Here is a 21306-nt window from a genome sequence, read left to right as displayed (position 1 = left end):
AAAATCGGATGTATACACGAGAAGTCACACACACGCGACAAGTATGTTAACATACGAACGCTCAAACCCTTCGCGATCATCCACGCACACCTACGCCCGCGATAGCGCTTACTTTATAACACCCCGGCAATAAGGTGAACGCTTTAGTACTTATGAAGTTACAAACGCTCAAACGTGAACCCACAGACGCCCGTGTGTTTGCGATAATGTATCGGTCACGCCCCGTCCTAGCTACTTAGGTCCATACATTTGGTTGGACCAATCATAAACTAACGTTCATATCTACTAGACAACACGTTCCATGGCGACAGAACTCTAGTGATATGTAAGAGATCATTTATTCTAGTATCTGAACCGTACATCGAAAATGAAATATCATATTCACGGTCCGCGCACGATCATCCAACAACAGACGCGGATATGCGAAGAGAAACACAGTCATAAAATAGAATTCATGCACGCGAAGTTACATACACGTTAGCAAACGCGACACACGCGATCGAATACGTTAACGTACAAATGCTCGAATCCTTCGCGATGATACACGCGCACGCGAAATCCGTGCGCCCGCACATATCTGAACCATACAATGAAATTCACATTCAGAATCATGGCCCGCTGTAATTGACCTTAAGTAGTGTTTTAGTGGGCGACATTGCCTGTCTCGTCTGCAATTGTAGTGTTGGATTCTGACGGGGAGCCCTTCCGAGAATCTAGCTCTACAGCTCCAGTAGCACAACTCTCAAAAAAAAAAAAAAAAATATATATATATATATATATATATATATATATATATATATATATATATATATATATATATATATATATATATATATATATATATATATATATATATATATATATATATATATATATATATATATATATATATATATATATATATATATATATATATATATATATATATATATATATATATATATATATATATATATAAGCAGATTTTTTCTCGTCATATAATTTTTAATGGTCCAATTTGTAAAAAAAAATTGTTTTATACTTTTTGCACAATCCCACTTTATCTTATCAACTATTTGTCACGAACACAAATATCACAAACGTCTTCTTATTTGGGAATCAATACTGTTTTATTGACATTAAAATTTCTGCCAGATAAAATCATGAACTCGGCATCCCTTCAGATCTACCCCTACGTTTCAGTCTTTTTCGAGCTTTCTTTCCATGTTTCCCGAAAAAAGCAGCTTTCGCATCGGGAATTGACCCTATCCAGCAGTGATTCAGAATCACAATCCATTGTTACCGACCGGCACCCCAGGCAAGTTGCTGCCAAATTTACTACGTGAATGATGCGCAGACTCCTGAACTTTTCCTTGTCCATTAATTCATTATTCATTTTCTCGTTTATCGTGTAAAAATGAAGCTGCTGTAAGCAGCCGGAGCTTTTCTGAGTTGCGAATGAACCCCACTCCGGGCACCCTATATTGGTCTGCAAGGGAACGAACCAGCATTTTCCCTCCCGCTTGTATCAATGAAACCGACCTCGACAGGGATGGTCTCCTTCTGTCATCGAATATTAGCACCGGTGGAGCAAGAGTTCATTCGCATCCGACCTAGCATTCGTGATTTCAGCGAGAACTAGGTATACATATATGTACGTAGGTTCTTGCAGAACTGCCAGCTTGTCCAGTCCGCCATTCAGTCAGAACAGTCAGTTGCGATTTTGAGAGCGCGCCGAGTGGAAGCAAAAGTCCTACCAGAAGCGGAAAAACGGTTCATACATACCTTGCCCTAGTGAGGAGCAGTTTTGTGACTGTGTGTGGTTTTCCTCGCCCCCCAGTTTCCCCAACTTTCTAACCCACCACTGCACTGGGTTGGAGCAATGTGGGTGGCAAGCGGTGTTGCTGGACAAACGGTTTTCTGGGGCAACGGGACATAGTTCTCAGCCGGTGGTGATGATGCTGTTGTAGCTGATTTTGCAGTAGTGGAGTAGGTCAACCTTGCGTTGTCCTTTTCGTGTGCCTCGGCAGAGCAGCTGTGCTATAAGTGAAAAATGTGACGGGAAGTGGAAACGCGGTGGTACACTCCAATACAAACACACATACACAAACAAGGAAATGCGAAGATTGGAACGGCGGAGTTATGGTAACTTTTTAAGGCGGCGAGTATTTAATCAAGGATTCAGGGAGGAAACCTGTCGAACATTTGACAAAAAGGCAATAATGTGGAGAAAGGATCAGTGTGAGATTTGGGTTTTACGTTTTTTTAAAGGGGAATATTCGACGAAAAGGGTTGAACAGAATAGGGTCTGTTTATGAAGTATAGTTGGTATTAGTGTTGGGAAAAGGAAGAAAAACAATCCGTATTTAAATCCGGATAGAGATTTACTACTGGTGATGCTCTTACTCTGTTTATGTCCGGGATAATATCAATAATCTTTATTGAAATCTGGATCTACAGAGGAAATGCTGTGCACATTCACATTTGTGTCCTCTGTAGCTCCAACGTAGTTTTGCTGTGGAATACTGAGTAAACAAATCATACATAAATAATGACAATCGAATTTGGAATAGCAGAACTGCAGCGAATCCTGAACAATGTAAGTTTTTATCTAATTTTTATATATAATACCTACATACATGTATTCTCTGTCGAAGATTCTCAATTTAAGAGGAAATTATGATAGAAGTTTCTTCGCGCGAAGCGTGAAAGTGAGATAAATGATGTCAAACGAGGCACGGTAATTTGGACCGCCTCGGGCTAGATGTGCCTCGTGCCGAATGAGATTGGCTTGGGCACATTAGGATGAACGGTAATGGAGAGTATTATTATAATGGGAAATCCTTCAGCTGTTGGTGGAAACTGGAGCGAAGACAGATTACACGGCTTCCGGCGTGATATTTGCTGGATAGGTCTACGGGTTTCTTGACTGAGATGTCGTTTGGAATGGAATCATTATTAATGGTCAATCTCATTTTGGACGTTTGGCAAATGAATGGTTGGCTTCCAAAAGGAGCTAACCCCGCATTGTGTCTTATGGAATTCGTTTTCCGCCATCACTAAATGTTATTTTCTACTCACATATCGGTGAACTCGATATAATACTGTTTTTAGTTGGATTGCTTTGTACGTTGACGTTTCGGCCCAAACAGTCGTTCCTGAGGGTAAGTGCCGCTCACATACTTGCTTTGTATGGCTATTTGCAATCTAATATGTATTTCTTGCACGAATGTATATTGCTGAACGTAATTGTTCGAAAATTTCAGTGCAAGCGTCAAGTCTCAACATTAAAAGTTGACCGAGCAATAAGGGATCAAGAGAAAAACGGTACATTGTGGTCGGAAATTTAAAAAAAATCAATTATTATCTTTCGTTATAGAGTTATGTTGTCTTCAGAATGGCACCAAGCGCTTAATTTGGCTGAAGCATAAGCATACTACTTCGGAATTCAGTCGCTGTAATCAACTTTTCAAAAGAGCTAGATAGAAATGTAGTGTCTTCGAGAAAGTTGTAGGTCCTGCCAGTTTAAATATATCTTCTGAAGACGCAAACTTTGTAAGTCCTGTATGTTTCGAGATAGAGCCTGTTTTGGTTAAAAAATTACTTACAGATTATATTTTCAAAAATGTGCCATATCTCAAAACTTGTAGGACAGAAGGTGTACTTATAATTACACAGACATACAACTTTGCCGAAAACACCATATCTCTATCACGTTCCATTACAAATATGATAAAAGCGCAGCCCTAGCGACTAAATTCCGAACAAATATGAAGTGATCACATAAAGCGCTAGAAACTATGCAACATCTTTGCCAGAGACACCATAACTCTGAAACGAAAGATAAGGAATGGAAGTATGAATTGTGGGTTACACCTCGAACTACGAAAATGCTCGTGAATCGAAAGGTAATAATCTTATTTTTTTCTACAGAACATTGGACAATGAACTACTACTCGTGTGATTAATCAATAAAAACAATGTTAATTTGAAAATGCGGAAGCTATTTTCCATTCCCTGTTAAAAATGCAAAATGTGGGTTACACTTAAAATATAAATTCGTAAATATAATGAAATTGATCGTGCAATGCACGAGGTCATTCGTCGAGAAAACTCCAACTTATTCATACAAACCAACGAACAGTTCGCAATGGCTCAACCGAATCCGACCAAATCTATACTGCTTCACCCAAAACGTACTCGGTAAGATTCGCTTACATAAATACGAGCGAAAATTGCAAGCGTTCTGGTAATGTGCACAAATTGCAAGAAGCTTCCTTGCATGTAATGCAAGAAACAGGAAAACCGAATTTTGTCTATGTATTAGCGATTTATGTGTATTGGTGACCAATATGCGTTAGATAAAAAAGACTGCTGGCATTGAAAAATGAGCCCCGCACGAACAGTTCACTACCCAATACTTTATCCATCCAACCATGCTATCAGATAGTTATGAGTGGATAAAAGTCATATATAAACACTTGGATGATTTCACGATTTATGAAAAAAGTAAAGGACACTTCCAGACTTGAACTCAGATCCTTGCGCATCGTAGCACAGATTATAAGTACTAACCTGTTTTTCCGCATAGTGAAGAGAGCGTTAAAACTCGTACAATTAGCACATCCGCAATTCGATGCTGTCTCGTGTGTAATAATAAGTGTGTAATGAATAAGTTACAATACTGCGTTTGATGATGTTGGTAAGGAATGAATAAAAAGCTGACAGTAAATAAAAACTCGGCGTGCGTTGCTACACTAACCAGCATAGGCACGTGAATGTGGTGGGAATCTTATGACAGTGTGTTGAGGAAACGAATGTACGTATAGTTAGAGATGAAGTGATTTTATATGCTTGCAAAAATTGCAAGCGGCTTTAACTGCAAATTTGCAAGCGATGATAACATTATTTGCAAGTGATTGTCACTTGCAACTATTTCAAGATGTTTTGTTTTGGGTGTTCGGATTCTGGAAAAATCCCTCTAGACAAATGGTTCCTTACAGCTTGTTCTTCTTCTTTAGGTGCTGGTGTTAAAATGACCCGAAACAACAGTCAAATTGCGATAACTTTTTAACCCTAGAACGTTGCACTGGGGTACAAATGTACCCCACACCTTCTTTGGAGCCATGTGAAGACGATAATTCAGCATTCGTCGACCGGGTACCCTAAACATAATTCAATTTAAAGTTCCTATTAAGAGTAGGAAAAGGTGGTATAGCCAGTTTGCTTATAGACTTCGTGGAAGCAGGTGTCAAAGTTGGCGTGGGGTACATTATTACCCCAGTGTACGGTTGCCGTTAGCGTTTCGTAAGGTTTCGTGCTGTCACTGCAAATGTGACTCGTGAGCATACTATTTTAAATACTGGTTGTTTTACTACGTAAGTAACAATTAGTATTATATAATCGTTTTTATTCATTTATTCAATTAATTTAATTTAATTTTGAAGTAGAAAAAAATCGTTCTAATTTTTGCAGATTTTTATTGTTTTATTGTTTATTTTTTATAGTTGTTCAAATCAATGGTTCGCAAGTATAATTTGTGCACAGTAACTGCTGTAACAGTAACGATGCGTGTATTACTGGTCGGAAATATTTTTGTAATTTGAATTTCCACACCATTTTGTGGTATTTTCCAAAACCCGATTTTTAAACTTTCACTTTTCCAAATAATTGCACCTTTTCAAAAATATCGAAATTCCATTGTATAACGTTTCTAGACCATTCTTTGAACTTTTAAAATCATTTGATTTTTAAAATCGGTTGAAAATTCGCAAAGTTATAGTACTTTTTGTAAAAATAGTCAAAACCGCGATTTTTTCACTTTTTTGTTCAAACAAATTTATGTATCATTGATTCAATAAATTCCATACTTTCACATACACAGCTGTTTTCGCTATTAAAAAAGAAAGAAAATGATGTATTATACATTTATTTTGTTTGCATGTTCACCTGCGAAAACTGCGATCAAACGCGTGGGGTACATTTGTACCCCAGTGCAACGTTCTAGGATGGAAAACGCAAGTGCAACGTTCTAGGGTTAAAATTATGTTGAGAGGCCATCTTTGAAAGCAATTTTTCCACACCGTTGGAAAAATTTTCATGACACTCAAGCAGCGCAGTATTACTGCTTTTTTCGTTTTTCGCAGTAAAACTGCTTTTTTCGTTTTCAAAGATGGTTTTTGAAAAAATACGTTTCTCAACATGAAACATATGCTTGGGGGCACGATACGTCTACAGTTTCGGGGATCTGTAGGTCACTACTTAAATGTAAATTTGAATTATTTTGACAGGAAAATTGTGCGTAATTTTGTGCGAAAACGCCAAAACTAAGCGAAGAGGACATAAAGATGGCGCCAGTATTCGATCAGCCTTTAAACAATTCATCATTCCGTTCGAAACATTGCGTGCTCGTGTGAAAGGAAAGCGCTCGTCCTCAATAAAAGCGTGTCAGATATTTCGCGTGAGTTAACAATATAATAATTTAAGGCGTTGTTGACTAGATAATCGAGAAAGAGAAAAAAAGGATTCCAAAAAAAATTCTCCGAAGTGCAAACCTGATCGTCGCACAGCTAAGCAGCCACGTAAGCCAGAATGCACAACTTCAATTCCACACTCTGTCGACGACGCCGAGGACACCGAAGAAGTCATTCGCATTTCCTTCAGCGGTTTCATGATTTTTCACATTATTTGCCACTTCATCAGTCTTTTACCTGAATTAAGTCAATGCATTGCATTTATTATTTGTGTTATTCGTGTTTAAATGATCTGCAGTATTCATACTCTTCAAATAAAAGTTGAACCGCGGATTTTCTAGGAATTGTTTTATTTACTCTCGAATATAACCTAAATAAACCGGAAAAAATGTTTAGCCAGGCATTACATCAGTATTGCCAAAACCCTGCCAGATGTATAACCTTTCCAACGAGTGTTAGTTTGTCAAAATCAGTGCAAAAATACCATCACGCGAGCTCGCCAAAAAAATTTACCTACTTGACACTCTACTCTACTCAAGGAAGAGCAAGGGGTTGAAGGAAGAAAGCTTCATATGAGGGTCATATAAGCAAGCTTAGAGTTTCCCGACGACCTGGTACGATGGATTTTGGATGAATAACGATTCCAATGCCTATTCCGAGAGTACAGGAGTATTTCTTATAATACTGATAATACATACCTATACATCTGCTACTCGGTGTCATGAATTCGGTTTAGAACATTATTTCTAGTCCAGTTGTTTGCGTTTTGACTTTCTCTCTTAAGAACCACGGCACTTGACAAATGTACAAAATTGGAAACACTACTTGTGAACACACTAAACCGACTTCTAACTTACCCCGGTGCATTTGTCAAGTGCCCTGGTTCCAAAGAGACGAAGTCGAAATACAAACACCTGGACTTATTATAGTTAGGTTTTGTGCCCTTCATGCATAAAGACGGTTTTAAGCCAATTTTCTCTTTAGGGAGTAATATAGCATATTATTTTTATTTACTTCAAAGTATAAAATGTGTGAAAATAATCAAAAATTCAGAATCAATTCACTTTTGCTCGATATGACCACCTTTTACCTTGACTATGGTTTTACGTCGGCCAACCACGAATCGCAAGCTGTCCGAATGTGACTTGCCGGTATTTTGGCCAACTTTCGGCCAATGGCTTTCTTCGGCGTCTGGAGCTTGGCGACAGCTGCGCGAACGGTCTGAAGTTGGTTACACTTCGAGTACCGCACCCTATAATTGAAAAACCTGATCCAAAAAGTTTGTACCGTCGTTGTACTACCGGCCGGCCTGCATCGTCAGTAGCAGTGCAGCATTTCTCGCACCATGACAGACTGCCCGCAAGTCTCACTAGAGGGAAGGCTCCTCTATTCGCCCTGCCTGAAATTCGTTGCTATCAAAAGTTACTAATCTACAAGGTGCCCTTCCAGCGTCTGGTCCGTGAGATTGCGCAGGATGGCCCTTCAAAAAGCCAACAAGGCCTACTTGGTCGATTTGTTCGAGGATACGAATCTATGCGCCCTACATGCCAAGCAAGTAACCATCATACCGAAATACATCCAACTGACTCACCGAATTCGCAGTGAGCGGCCCCAAATGTTGACTCCCACAATAAAACACAAAGCAACGGTCCGTTTCAGGACCAGCCAATTGATTTTTAATTAGAAACAATTGCAATTTTCTAGTTTTAATTGCCCCCACTCTCTTCCCATTTCTTCTTCAGCAGGCTTGAATTATTTTCAATTTTAACGACGATGCCGTGCGGCGGCGGTCCCGCTCGAAAAAAATTCGTTCATAAATTCATGAATAAAGATCACGATTTCGTGAACTGTATGATTTACGAAAGCCGTGATCAAGTTTCTGAAATTATGACTGCTGAACTTCGCATTCGTTAGTATTTCAACAACACTAGTTTGCCCCGAATACATACATGGCGTTACATTCGAATGTTTGTTTTGGGGGACGGGCATAGCGTAGTTGGTAAATCGATTGCCTTCCTTGTACGCAGCTCACCTGGGTTCGGGTCCCAACCCCGCACATAGGGTTAGAGATTTTCCTAAAAGAGATTCACATCTTTTCGTCGAATAAGCCAGTTTTTGGGTTGTTTCAGGTGGAATTTTCTAGAATCTTCTTCAGCTGATTCTTATTTTGAATCGGGTGTTCCAGTATTTTTCGTTCAAGATGATCCCACAAATTTTCTATCGGATTTAGGTCCGCTGAGGGGGGAAGATGTCGGAGCGTCGATGTTACGTTGTCGAGCAACCATTCTTTAACAATCTTCGATGAATGCTTGGGATCATTATCCTGAGCAAAGCGAAAATTATATCCATGGCCTAATTTCCACGCACTAGCTTTTAAATTGGGGATCGTTCATAAATGACGTAACACTATATGGGGGAGGGGGAGTTTTGCATTTAGTGATGTTGTGTGACCACGGGTGGTAGGGGGTCATGTCAGGCTACGTAGCTTTTTTAAAGGGGAATAACTAACATCGTTCTTTATTTTTTAATTTTTTTTTTACAGAGACAGGGGGTGGGGGGAGAGTTACCGTCAAGCTACGTAATTACCAGGGGGTATTTAGACGTTTGTGACGAAATGCTACGATGGGGGAGGGGGTGTTAAAATTACTCAAAAAATGCTACGTCATTTATGGATGGTCCCTTGTTCTTTAAAATGTAAGATACATGAATATATCCATGGTAGATTCGATAAATTTCAAGTTTCTTGGACCACTTGCAATGAAGGCACCCCACACCATAACATGACCACTGCCGTGCTTTACTGTCGGCCGCCAATTTTTCTGATTTAACTCATTATTCGGTTTGCCCTACACTCTAACCAATCCGTCAGTCCTGAAAATATTAAATTTGCTCTCATCCGTAAATATAACGTTGTTCCGAAAATTCTCTGGTTCTACCACATATTCATGGGCGTATTCCAACAGCCATTTCATATTTTTAGCGAAAATGAACGGCTATTTACGCGCCACGCATCCTCGATATCCTTTATCGTGGAGGGCATTGCGTATTGTTTGTGGGTTAACTTTAATGTTGTCGCACCGCATCAGTCTATCTGCAAGCTTAGGAGAACTCTGTTTAGGATGTTCCTTGATTTCACGTAAAAGTATGCAAACGTAACGATCTGTAAGCTTCGGTTTGCGACCTGTTCCGGGAGAAGTCACAAGATTTTTTTGAAGCTCTGAAGTACATACTGCACCGAAGATCGTGAGCGGATTCGCAGTTCCTGCAATTTCGGACAAACTTTTACCAACGATCAGTTAGCCAGCGGAATTTTGGTGTGAGAATCGGCCATTATGCGGATAAAATTATCTAACACATTTAGATTACACGAAAAACTAAAAAAAAATGATTTTATCGAATATGCTGTAGAAATCATCAGAAACTTATTCTACAGGACACGACGCGGGTACTTGTTTCCACCTGTTTGACACATACTTGTTTACTTCACAAAGTTTTGAAACGGTCGTAAGTGTACGTGCAATTTTTTGCGAGGGTCAGCCCCAAAAGGAAAAAGAGCGTGTCCGGATAAGAATAAGAAGATTTGGCAGATTTGACAAACGCAAAACAGATTCAAGATAATCTGCATAAGGTGTATGCATGTGTGCACAGTAATATTTTTGGTGGCAAACGCTTTGAGAGGCTGAAAGCACTAGTTTCTCTATTCAAAACATTGTTTTAATTAATTTCGTTTTTATTAACCTCTTTTTTGGGAAGTGAATCAGTATTTACGCAATGTCGATCTTGTCAATCGTAAAACCAAAACTCTCGCTTTACGTATGCCTATACCTTATCTGGTACATCTTGGGTTTTCACGTCATTTGCAGTTTGACAAGACCAAAATTTGACAAGACCATAATTTGATGTTGGAACGGTCTATCCCTGAGAATGATCATAGGAAGGGCAATCCCTCGATTTTTTGATGTCGGTTTCGTTGCTTTTTTGAAGCTCGCGAATATTTTAACAATGTTTTTGGTTTTCAACATAATTTGACATTTGAACTACAGAACGGACTGCGTTCTGCACCAAATGTCTTAAACTATGAATTCAGGAGAGTTCCCTTAATACATTTTTCTAATGATTTATTATTGGAGTAAATGCTGTACGGGCAAGTTTTTGATACAGTGTAAAGGTTCCTAAGCTTACACGACTTTTCTTTCGAAAATTCGAGAAAGGGGCTCTTATATTTAAAGGTAAGCCCTTAGTCACGCCAAAAACAAAAGTTTTGACATAGATATTAACCTTCTTTAGGTGTTAACTTTTTGTAACGAATAAGGTGTTAGCGGGTCATATTGACCCCGATTTCGAACTCAGTTTTAAGACACATTTCAAGCCAAATCTAAATAAACTTGTACCCAAATTGTTTGTTGGAGTTTAAATTTTCAGTTTTTGTAAATATTACCGTTTTTTAGCCGGTTGGCCAGTGGGAATCGGTGCCGTATGGAGTCATGTTTGGCATACATAAATGTATGCAGAACCGTAATCATAAATCACAGGTTTATTGACAGAATTCTAATAATAATCATAAACAAATCAAAAACGAGAATGTATATATCAATTTTTTACATGATTGCCCGATCTTGGATGTTCTGGATTACGATTCCGATTCTGATTCCTGCGGTATAATAGTATTTCTTATAATATTGAACTAGCGACAAGTGGTCACTCAATATGTAATATTCTTGAAAGCTTATATAAAATTCCATCTAAAATGATATTCATACTTCGACTCAACTATTGAACCTGAATTCTATATGAAAATCGTCCGAAAGAACCGGAACATCCGTATAACTGCTCAATTCATGAACCTAGTTCTAGAACTGAAGTTTTTTGTGGATCTTCCGAAAAGTTTCTGCGAAACCAATAGTTCCGGTCACAAATACGATTTGTTTGCAACATCTACTCTTCTTTTCAGATTTTCCGAATGGTCATTATGTGACCAATAGGTTCGACTTTTCACTCGGAACTACGAGCTTATGCCAATTCTACGTGAACAAATGTTTTAAAATTCTAGATCTAGATTCATGAATTAGCCTGATTTACGGATGTTCCGGATCTTCCGGACGGATTATTTTCACGTAGAATCCAGGGTTAAGATCATTTCAGATGGGATTTTATATAAGCTTTCAAGAATATTACAAAACTTTGGGATCAGTTTCATTGATAGACCACATTGTCACTTGTTCAGTATTATGAGAAATAGGGGAAACCGAGGAGATTTGAAACAGAGGAGAGTTGAAACAGTGCCCGTTACTAGCGAAACAGTACCGTTTGGGATAAAACAATAATGCATGTGTTTTAGTTATATCGTGCTCACAAACCCTCTAATACACGCCAACTACGTTAAATGAGTGGTTTAGTATGTACAGTAAACACACTACAAAAAATTAGCAAAAGTATCTTTTCGTTATTTTCTTCAAATTTATATAAATAGGATATTAATGATGTTCGATCATGAAAATATCACTATTATGCAGACTAAGAGTTAACATTTATGAATTGTATGCGTTTCTTTCCATTTTTGCGATGTATAAATTGTAAATTGTGGATCAAGCCTTACTTCTCGACCTAGGAGAGTTGAAACACCTTGTTTCAACTCTCCTCGATGATGAACTTCTTGTCATATAGTAATGTAATAATCCAATAAACGTTCCGGAACAAATAATAATAATCAAGATTCTTCTTTCCTGGATTGACAACAGTGATCAACGTTCTCAATTTATTAGATCTAGGTCATTAATAGCCACGGAATATGCATTTCGTCGCTGTTGTGCTATCTTATGACAAGCGCCATTTAGCACATTTCGAGAAAAACGATTTTTAAAGTTTGAGATTGAATATCTTGAAACTTATAAATGGTATAAACAATCCAAAGAAGACAATTGATGCTTCTATCTATTCTGCATTAATCTCTCAAATATTACGAAGATCGGTTGACTATGTTGCGAGTTTGTACTATGAATGTAAACAAAAATCGCACTCACACGTGTCATAGGCGTGTATTGATGACAAAATTTGTATGACGTGTCATAATCGTGCATAGAAAATTTTCCATAGAAAAAAATCATCACTTTTTAACTTTTATTCATATCTTTGGGTTCATATGGTCTATAAACATTCGGTGAAATGCATGTTAAAGGAAATGAATCAGAGAATCTAGAAAAAATTGTTATTCTTGATTACAGTGTTGCCAAATATCTTTTATTTCCAGTTCAAAACTAAAACTGTGTTTTTCTCACAACTCGTATAATTTTTTTTCGAAAATGTTTATGCCATTGTGTTCCTCAGACATTGTCACACATAAAACCGTCTAAAACTTCAATATAACTTGAGCCAATCCCTACACTCAAAAAAAAGTAAACGTTATGCCTATTGATTTTACACATAGATTTTTGCAATTAACGGAGGCATATAGACACTATTTGCTGGCACATAAACCTAATGTGTGTATTCACAAGAAATATTAATCTTACATTCACATTTCATAACTATTAGGCACATAAAACCCCATTCTATAATAATATGCACATATAACTTATGTGTGTGCATACATAGTTTATACAGTTGACACATAGAAGGTATGTGTGCGCGTGATAACAATAGCATTTCTTCTTCATATGAATTTTAAGCGGTTTGAAGCAAATAGAATTAACGTTTGGATTTCTTTCAGTGTAGATATAGTGATTTGAAGCAAAAAACTCGTAATTTCTCATCATGTTTCTAGCTATATCTAAGTAACCAAGTAGAATTTCGAAATTCTGAAAACGCCACTTTGTAGAGATTTTTCAAACAAGTAATGTGGCATATCTAATTCAGTTTACCCCAAAATGGCGTTTGTCATAAGATAGCACAACAGCGACGATTTGTTCTAATTGTTTACTCCTATCAGCTTCTGAAGCTTGGAGCGAAGTGACCATAATTCAAAATGAACCAAATACTACCGAAATGGATACCAAATGATAAAAATGCATGTCATTTTAAGGAATTATCTTAGTATGAACGAATAAAAATGACTCAATTGTAACGTTTGATGGTTTAGAAAACGTTTTGATAATATTTAAAATAATTGGTTACTTGTTTCAACTCACATTGATGGCTGTTTCAACTTACCTCGGTATGAGGAGAATTGAAACAAAGATAACACTGGTACAAAAATTAATATATTGATGCTTTCTTATTGATTTGTACCAGTTATTCTGATGTAATTTGATAAAGCATAAGCAGAAGTAAGAAATTTAAAAATAAGCAATCATCGAATGACAGTTTTTTGTCGATTTATCCAACAAAAACCGAAAATTGTTTCAACCCTCCTCGGTCTCCCCCACTATTGTACGCTGGAATCGGCATCAAAATCGTAAGGCGAAACACTCAGGATCGTAGGAAAGTGACATGTACATTCTCATTTTTGTTTTTTGTGTTTATTATTAGTATTCTGTCAAAAAAACTGTGATTTATGATGACGATTCTGCATACATCTATGTATGCCAAACATGACCTCATTCGACACCGATTCCCACTGGCCAACCAGGTCAAAAACAGTAATATTTACCAGAAACTGAAAATTGAAACTCTAACATACAATTTGGGTACCGTAAAACGGGGGAACATTGATCACTTTTTCAAAAGTTTTTCGAATAACTATCTTCACTTCAAGTAGATGTGACTGTTTGCATTTTTAAACAAGTACCGGTACTCATAGATAGAAAATATTCAAATGTTTGATTTTTTATTTTGTTTTACTATAAAAAATAAATTTATTTAGCTGTAAATTTTCATTCGTTGCTTTTGGGGTAACTTTGATCAACGAAATACAGCAATGTTTCGATTATATCACTATGCGTTTATATCAATACTCGTTTATATCACCCTCGATTATATCACGGTTTTGTCTCGATTATATCATGCTTTTTGAAAAACAGACAAGGCACACTACGTTGTGATCCAATTAAGCTACATACCTGATACTTTTAGGATATTTTTACAATTGATTTGCTTATTTACATGTAGGGTAATGAGCCTATTATTGGGTTTCGGACTATTTCGTTAAGGGTTTATATATGATGGGGTGGTCAAAAAGTCGTACTTTTTATTCGTTTATCTTAAAGAATAGATTCTTAAGAATGAATCTGAAATCTTTTTAGAGGTCTAAGTAGTAGAAACAGTAGTTCAGTAGTAGTTTTTGTTTTAAATTCTTCGTAACTTAAGTGCCGTGTCCTTAAGAAGGCGTCTGGTGTAGAGGGTAAAAAACGACTTCTTTTTTATTCGCTTAATTTTTTGTTATCCGCAGGAAAATCTAACACAATGATGAGAAAAACAAAATTGGATAGATATGTTAGGTATGCCGAGATATGGCATTTTCTCTAGAATGGATGTGAAACCTTTTCTTCTGGAAGGACAACATCAACGATTGGATATGGGACTATTTATATGGATGTTGAAACAACGAGAACTGAATTGTAGTCCATTCGAATACATCTTAACGTGCCAGATTCCTTCAAGTTTAGATTTGGGTGGTTCAACAATTTTAAGAAACGGTACGGGATACGTAAAGTGAAACTGTGTGGAGAAAAATTATCCGCCATATGATGCCATACCATTTGACCCAATGCGTTGAACAAAGATGGCGAACGCTGCTCTAACCAACGGCTTCAAATGGGTAGTATGAAAATGGAAACATGACAAAAATAGGCTCATTACCCTACTAGAATTTATTCTTTGTGATTAATTTTAACTTTTTATTACTTTTTGTTTATAGAAATACACGGATTAATGCTTGAATGTAATCTTTTGTTTTGTTTTGAATATATCACGCTTCAAATATATCACGCTAAAATACAGACCGGCCGTGATATAATCGAAACATTACTGTATGTCTATTGAAATGAGAGATAACGCTTGAAATGTTGTGTAACTTGCATATCTGCAGGCAATTTCATTGCTCGATATTGTGACGTCATGAACGAGAACAAAATTGCCTCGAAGGATACTATTGGCTTTTATCGATCTTTTTCAGGAAAATATTCAAAATGAAATATTTAACAACAAAAATATTATTATTCGTAACATTTTTGTACAGATTTTCAATAATGTCCTAAAGCTCTGAACTCTATTAAAAATTGTTGCTCTCCATGAAAGAGGAAAAGTCAATAAATTCAAAGCTTCTAGGTGAAAAATTAAAAAAAGTTGTCAAAGTTTGAAAGTTCATTTTGGGTCATATTGACCCCAACACCTAAAGAAGGATAAAATCATTAAAAGATTTTCGTAGAATGATGCACTGCTAGTATCACCCTTTTCACAAAAAGTGTTGAAATGTTCTGTCCGAATCGATCGAATAATCAAGTCGGACCGATGTTTTACTATTCACGCACGCTTCGCTCTGCTCATAATATGGCTGGATTACGAGTTATATAGGATCACTTTATAGAGGCAAATCGAATGCATTTATTTCGCTTACCGCTACCGCATCGCTTGATGAACCGAACACTCTGTACAACATGCTAAAATGGGTCATAACACCGGAAATGTATACTTAATGAGGCATAAGACAATACATCCTGATAGCAACGAAACATTCAAATATCCATTCATCCAACTGACATCTTACAGCTTCTACATCTGCGTTTACAGCACAACAAAAGTAGGCCACTGCACACGATCATTATTACCTAACGGATGAATGACCCTGTTGCCACCTGAGCATAACGAGATCTAAACAATGGCTGTCCTGCTGCAGGCTGTCTGCAGTACTGACACTACATATTATATTATGTTACCTAGGCGCCAGGAAGCGAACGGGTTTCTATTTTTGTACCCTCCTGCTACTAGTAGCCTGGCCAGCCGTCTGGCGCATGTGACCTGCATTCCACATTCCAAACCGAATCATACGGAACTTTCACTGGTGAGCGCATTGCCACAACCCTGTACACCTAGGTCGCGAGGATGAAGCAAGACCTGAAATTGCCCGGCTCTCTAGCTGACTTTTTAATTAGAAAGAATTGCTCGAATGAATACTGTGTGCGAAGCGCCTGAGTAGGTGCGTACTGCTGCACCATTTGAAGCTCTGGATGATGCATACGTATTACGTAGGCAGAATCGGGCATCGTTTTCCTACAGAAAAAGTCAATTAGAATTTTTGATTAACCTCCCACATTGGGAACAAATGGCAAACCAATCGATAGTAATTTTTTGTAGTATAATTGAAACTTAATTTATTTCAACACCGGTTGGCCTGCAAATTATAGCACAATAGCTTTGGAAGAACAATAGCTTTCGTCGGAAAGACCGGATCAAAAACCGTTCTGACATGGTTGTTTTCGTCAACGATCGAACCTGATGTAATGCTAAATTGAAAATTATTATCACCAAATAATTAGTTTTCCGAATTATCGGTTTTCTGTGTAGGTGCACTGCAGTTGGGATGCGTCGACAGGGTACACACATCACGAAACGCATTCGCAGCATATCCCCACATAGCTGAATTGAAAGGTTCGAAAAAATCAATCTGTATTATCCACTGCAAGTGAAATACCTCTTCCATCTCACGCGAACCTTAATGTACTTGTTAATATTGCGCTCCACATAATCATATCCCGAAATTCTCTTCCGGAAGTCTTTCCACCAGAGCAACTTGAATTACTGCCATCATCGTCTTGGAAATTGGGAACCCATCGCTTGGCAAACCAGCTTATTCAGGTGGGCTGTTCGGTCTCATCCTTTGATGGATTGGCCGCATAAAGGAGCCAATATTTCTGGGCCACAGGTTACAATCCATATTTGCCTGAATTTTGGCTGGCTCGATTCTTACTTACCCGTACCATTTCCAACGAGCGGCAAACGAGCACTTAGAAAGGTCGAGGAGTTACCAGGATAAATCAATCGATAGTTCCCTCTGCCTCCACCGTGCTTGTGCCGATGTACCTATACCTACATATGTAGCTGCTCTTACTATGTTCGCTAGCATACCGGAGAGAAGGAAAAACTTTGAGGCTCATGTGCACGATGCCATGGAGCGAATTTTCCGCTTGATTGATCAGGCCTGTGCAGCTTTCCAAGTCGATTTTTTCCCCTCGGTTGATGGAAAAATATCTTCGGCTATCAGACTTTTCCAAGCAAGAAGGCGTGTAATGCGAATGAACGTGCAAAAACTATGGGTTGCGATCCTAGTGTCCAAATCATCGTATGGTTTCATTTTTCCTAATAGAAAGACTTCGTTCCTGACGGCTATTTATCAATGACATAAACATTTCGGATCTTTATCCGGAACATATGTTAAATGGGCAGCGAATGGTTGTAAGTGAAGAAGAGGAAAATATATTCAGTTACCCCGTATACGAATCACGATTCCGTTTTCGTCGCAATCGTTGCACATTTCTTTGATTGAATGTACATATATGGAAAGAGTGGAAAATGTTTTATATACAATTTTGATGGGGTTGGTAATAATTGCCAGTATCATTAAGTTGTAGTTTTATAAATTGCTTTAATAACAGGTGCGTCGATGTTTATGGCGACTCTTTCTATTGATTGCTAAAGTGACTATAATTAGCGGAATGAAACCAAAGTTTTACAACAGTTCAGTATATGTATTTATTTCAACTTACATGTCAGCTAAATTTAAGGATAGATTTGAGTAAAAAGCTCGACATTTTCTATTTGATTATATTATTTAATTTACCTAAACCTTTTTCTTCAATATATTAGGTGTTCAGCCATAAATTTTGGAAACCCGTTTATTACGACCTCTTGAGCTTTTCTAAGCTAAAGCTAAAGCTGTAATTGAAGGCAAAGCCAACGATTAAGCTTACATTTAAATTTGAGGTTATGTTTCATATTACGCATGGACCCATGTCTACAATGTACATGCTCAAAAAAAATTGGAAAAATGCTCAATTCGAAGCTCCACCAGAATCATCGACTGTAACTTGAGCTTCCAGACTTTAACAGAAGAACAAACACCATAACACAACAACGTCTGATGGTGAAGTATGCAACACGTAGCAACCTATAAGATGTTGGTTTCATATTTCCGGCACTAAACGTGTTCTAGGGATGATGAAATTGGTTCGTTTCCGGAATTGTGTCATGAAAGATAACACAACCAGTGATGTGCAGAGTGGATACGCAAATCGTTGCTGTCTGGAGGAAAACCTTCTACAAAGTCAGCCGTCGCGTAGGCAGATTATTTACATATTTAAGAGTATACATAAGAATACGCTCTGTACTGCTTCTCCCCCTTAACTTGAGCTATTTTGTAAAGCTGATAGACCACGGTAGACCGACTTTAACGGAATACGAATTGCCGACGGTCATTTACCATTACAAGCATCGTTCCCTGCCTACTAAAAATCAAAAAATCAAAGCAAGGAATTGTTGTTGTCCTGTTTCAAAGCTAGACTTTTTATTTCGACAGCCTGGGTAATCTATTCGTAAGAGTTAAACAGAACGCTCTGTCAGTTAGCTTAAGTTGAAAATTTTAAAAGTTACCCTGACAACACGGGCTCAGTTGTTACAGAAAGTAATCTGTGGTGTGACATGCTTTTCACACCGCTTTTTGACGATCCGTCTGTCACGAAGAATGCGTTGATTTGGCCCCTTTACTAATACAGATCTGTCAGTAAAATGGCAATTTAATAGATATTGGGGATTTCAAGAGGACCAAAGTAACTATGAGAGACTCTACTATATCGATTTTGTTTTTTTCCGCCGAAGTCGGCTGTAAAATATGATGATGAGTTATGTTCTATCAACGACTACACGGAAAAAAATCCCTCCATAAATTAATGAACAAAAAGTCACGATTTCGTGAACCGAGCGATTTATCAAAAACGGAACCAAGTCCCCTGGTTGTTCTCTGGACATGTTTAGTTTTACATTTCTTGCAAAAGAAATGTTTAGGATTCGCCCAAACTTTGAAAAGTATTTCAAAGGCCCGGAGGGCTGAGTCTCTTGTAGCAATCGGATCAGCTCGACAAATTGGGACAATGTCTGTATGTATGTATGTATGTACACTAATGTCATGTAATTAACTTAGCAATGGCTCAACCGATTTTAATGAAACTAGTTTTAAATAAAAAGTATAACGTGGCAGTTTGATACTACTATTTTTGTTTTTCGATATGTTGTTTACTTTCTGAGATATGGGTGATTTTGTCAAAACACAACATGTTCTAAGCAAATAACTTTCGAACAAAGCAACCCCATCGCGCAGAAAGCGTATAAAAATACCTTTCTAACAAGCTATAAATTGTCACAATCCGTTCACAAGCGGCGGAGATATCAAACATTTAGTATTTTTATTTCTCGCTTGCCAATGTCCACTGACTAAAAATGAGACCGTTACATACAGAGTATTGCTGTACTGGTGTTTTAGGGGCTAAACTAAACCGATTTTGAATATCGAAAATTAATATCGCTATGGAGACACATTTACGTGATTCAAGGAATTCGGTTCTGAAAACATTATGTGATTTACCTCTTTAATAAATATACTATTTCTCAAAAATCAAAGACGAAATAATTTGGTCGGTGTTAAGTCAGACCGGACCACGTCGCAAAACATCAAAAAAATAGATAGTGATAGCACTGGATAAGTATTTTTTTTCAGGTAAATTATACTTTTGCCAGATTTGAAATATGTAACAATAAACAGAAATTATGTAAAAAAAAAAAATATTTCCAATTATAACCTAAAGGTCGCTGCGATTCAAACTTTAAACTCGTTTTTCTCGAAATCAATATATTGTCCCTTAGCCCGGTTTGACTTAACACCGACCATTTGTAAGTCAACTTTCTAGAGTTGATATTTATCCCTTGGATTAGGCGTTGCATTCAACCGTGAGGAAGATGTTGAAGGGTATATTAATTCACAGATCATCGAATAATCCACCTAGTAGTGAGATAAAAGATTTCTCGTATAATAATACTTGTAGCATCACCGAGAGCAACTCTATGTTTGTATCCCAAAATTCTAGCGAAAATTTGACTTTTTTGCAAGATTTAGGTTATATTGGTCATGGCGCCAAAAATATTAGTTGCGTTATTTATAATAAGGGCGTGTAAAGAAATAAATATACCGCATAATATACCTATAGATATATATACCTATAGGTTACGGCACTAACCTTCATTTTCTATTTCTCGCAAGCTCCTCTCTCTCTGTCTCTTTCTTCCTTCGTGTTCGTGGCAACTGCTACTACTCACATCTTTCTTTCTGTTTCTGTATCCATTTCTAAGTTGTGTGATAAGATCTGCTAATCTGAAATATTTATTATAGTCCAATCATGTGTGCGACGTAATTGTTGAGGTTTTGTTTGCCGTTCCCCTTTAAATTGTTTTTTTTTTGCATTTTAGTATAGAAGAGTGCCACTCGTGAAAACAAGTTTAATATTACACCACACTTGGTAATTAAAATATATGTAGTCCTGAGCAAATTTGCAAAACTTTTTTATTATGAGAAAACTATGACTATTTTCAAATATTCACACCCTTATGATGAAACGTTGCACTATGGGTAGGTGGGTGACCAAAAAACGAAAAATACAACTACAATTTAATTCAGTTCTGGGCTATTTTACTCATTACTATGAATGTTTGAAGATAATAATTTAAACTCTTCGTATCTCTATTGAACTTTGAATGAAACATGCTCAAATATGTCATATGAAAACTAAGAACACCTTTTTTGTGATGATATTGTTGAATTCATTGTATTGGTATGAACTATTTTAAAGATTAACGAATCAAACGCCAAAAATATCCATGAATTAAATCCGGGAAAAAAGTCTCCCAAAAACCCCACTCTCGGTGGGGGATGCAAGTA

The 21306-nt window shown here is 37.3% G+C and overlaps 1 protein-coding gene across 1 annotated transcript in view; it reads left to right on the top strand.

Moving 5' to 3' along the window:
• The first annotated feature begins 1716 nt into the window (after nucleotides 1-1716).
• Nucleotides 1717-21306, top strand: part of LOC131695091 (octopamine receptor beta-3R-like) — a 197195-nt gene continuing 177605 nt past the window's right edge. The window contains exon 1 of the mRNA XM_058983619.1: nucleotides 1717-2124. The gene's annotated coding sequence lies outside the window, so the exon portion shown is untranslated. The remainder of the gene's footprint in view (nucleotides 2125-21306) is intronic.

This window comes from Topomyia yanbarensis, chromosome 1 (assembly GCF_030247195.1).
Source record: "Topomyia yanbarensis strain Yona2022 chromosome 1, ASM3024719v1, whole genome shotgun sequence".
NCBI classification, from domain to species: domain Eukaryota; kingdom Metazoa; phylum Arthropoda; class Insecta; order Diptera; family Culicidae; genus Topomyia; species Topomyia yanbarensis.
The sequence above is the reverse complement of the archived record's forward strand: the minus strand, read 5'-3'. Positions and strand labels throughout refer to the sequence as shown.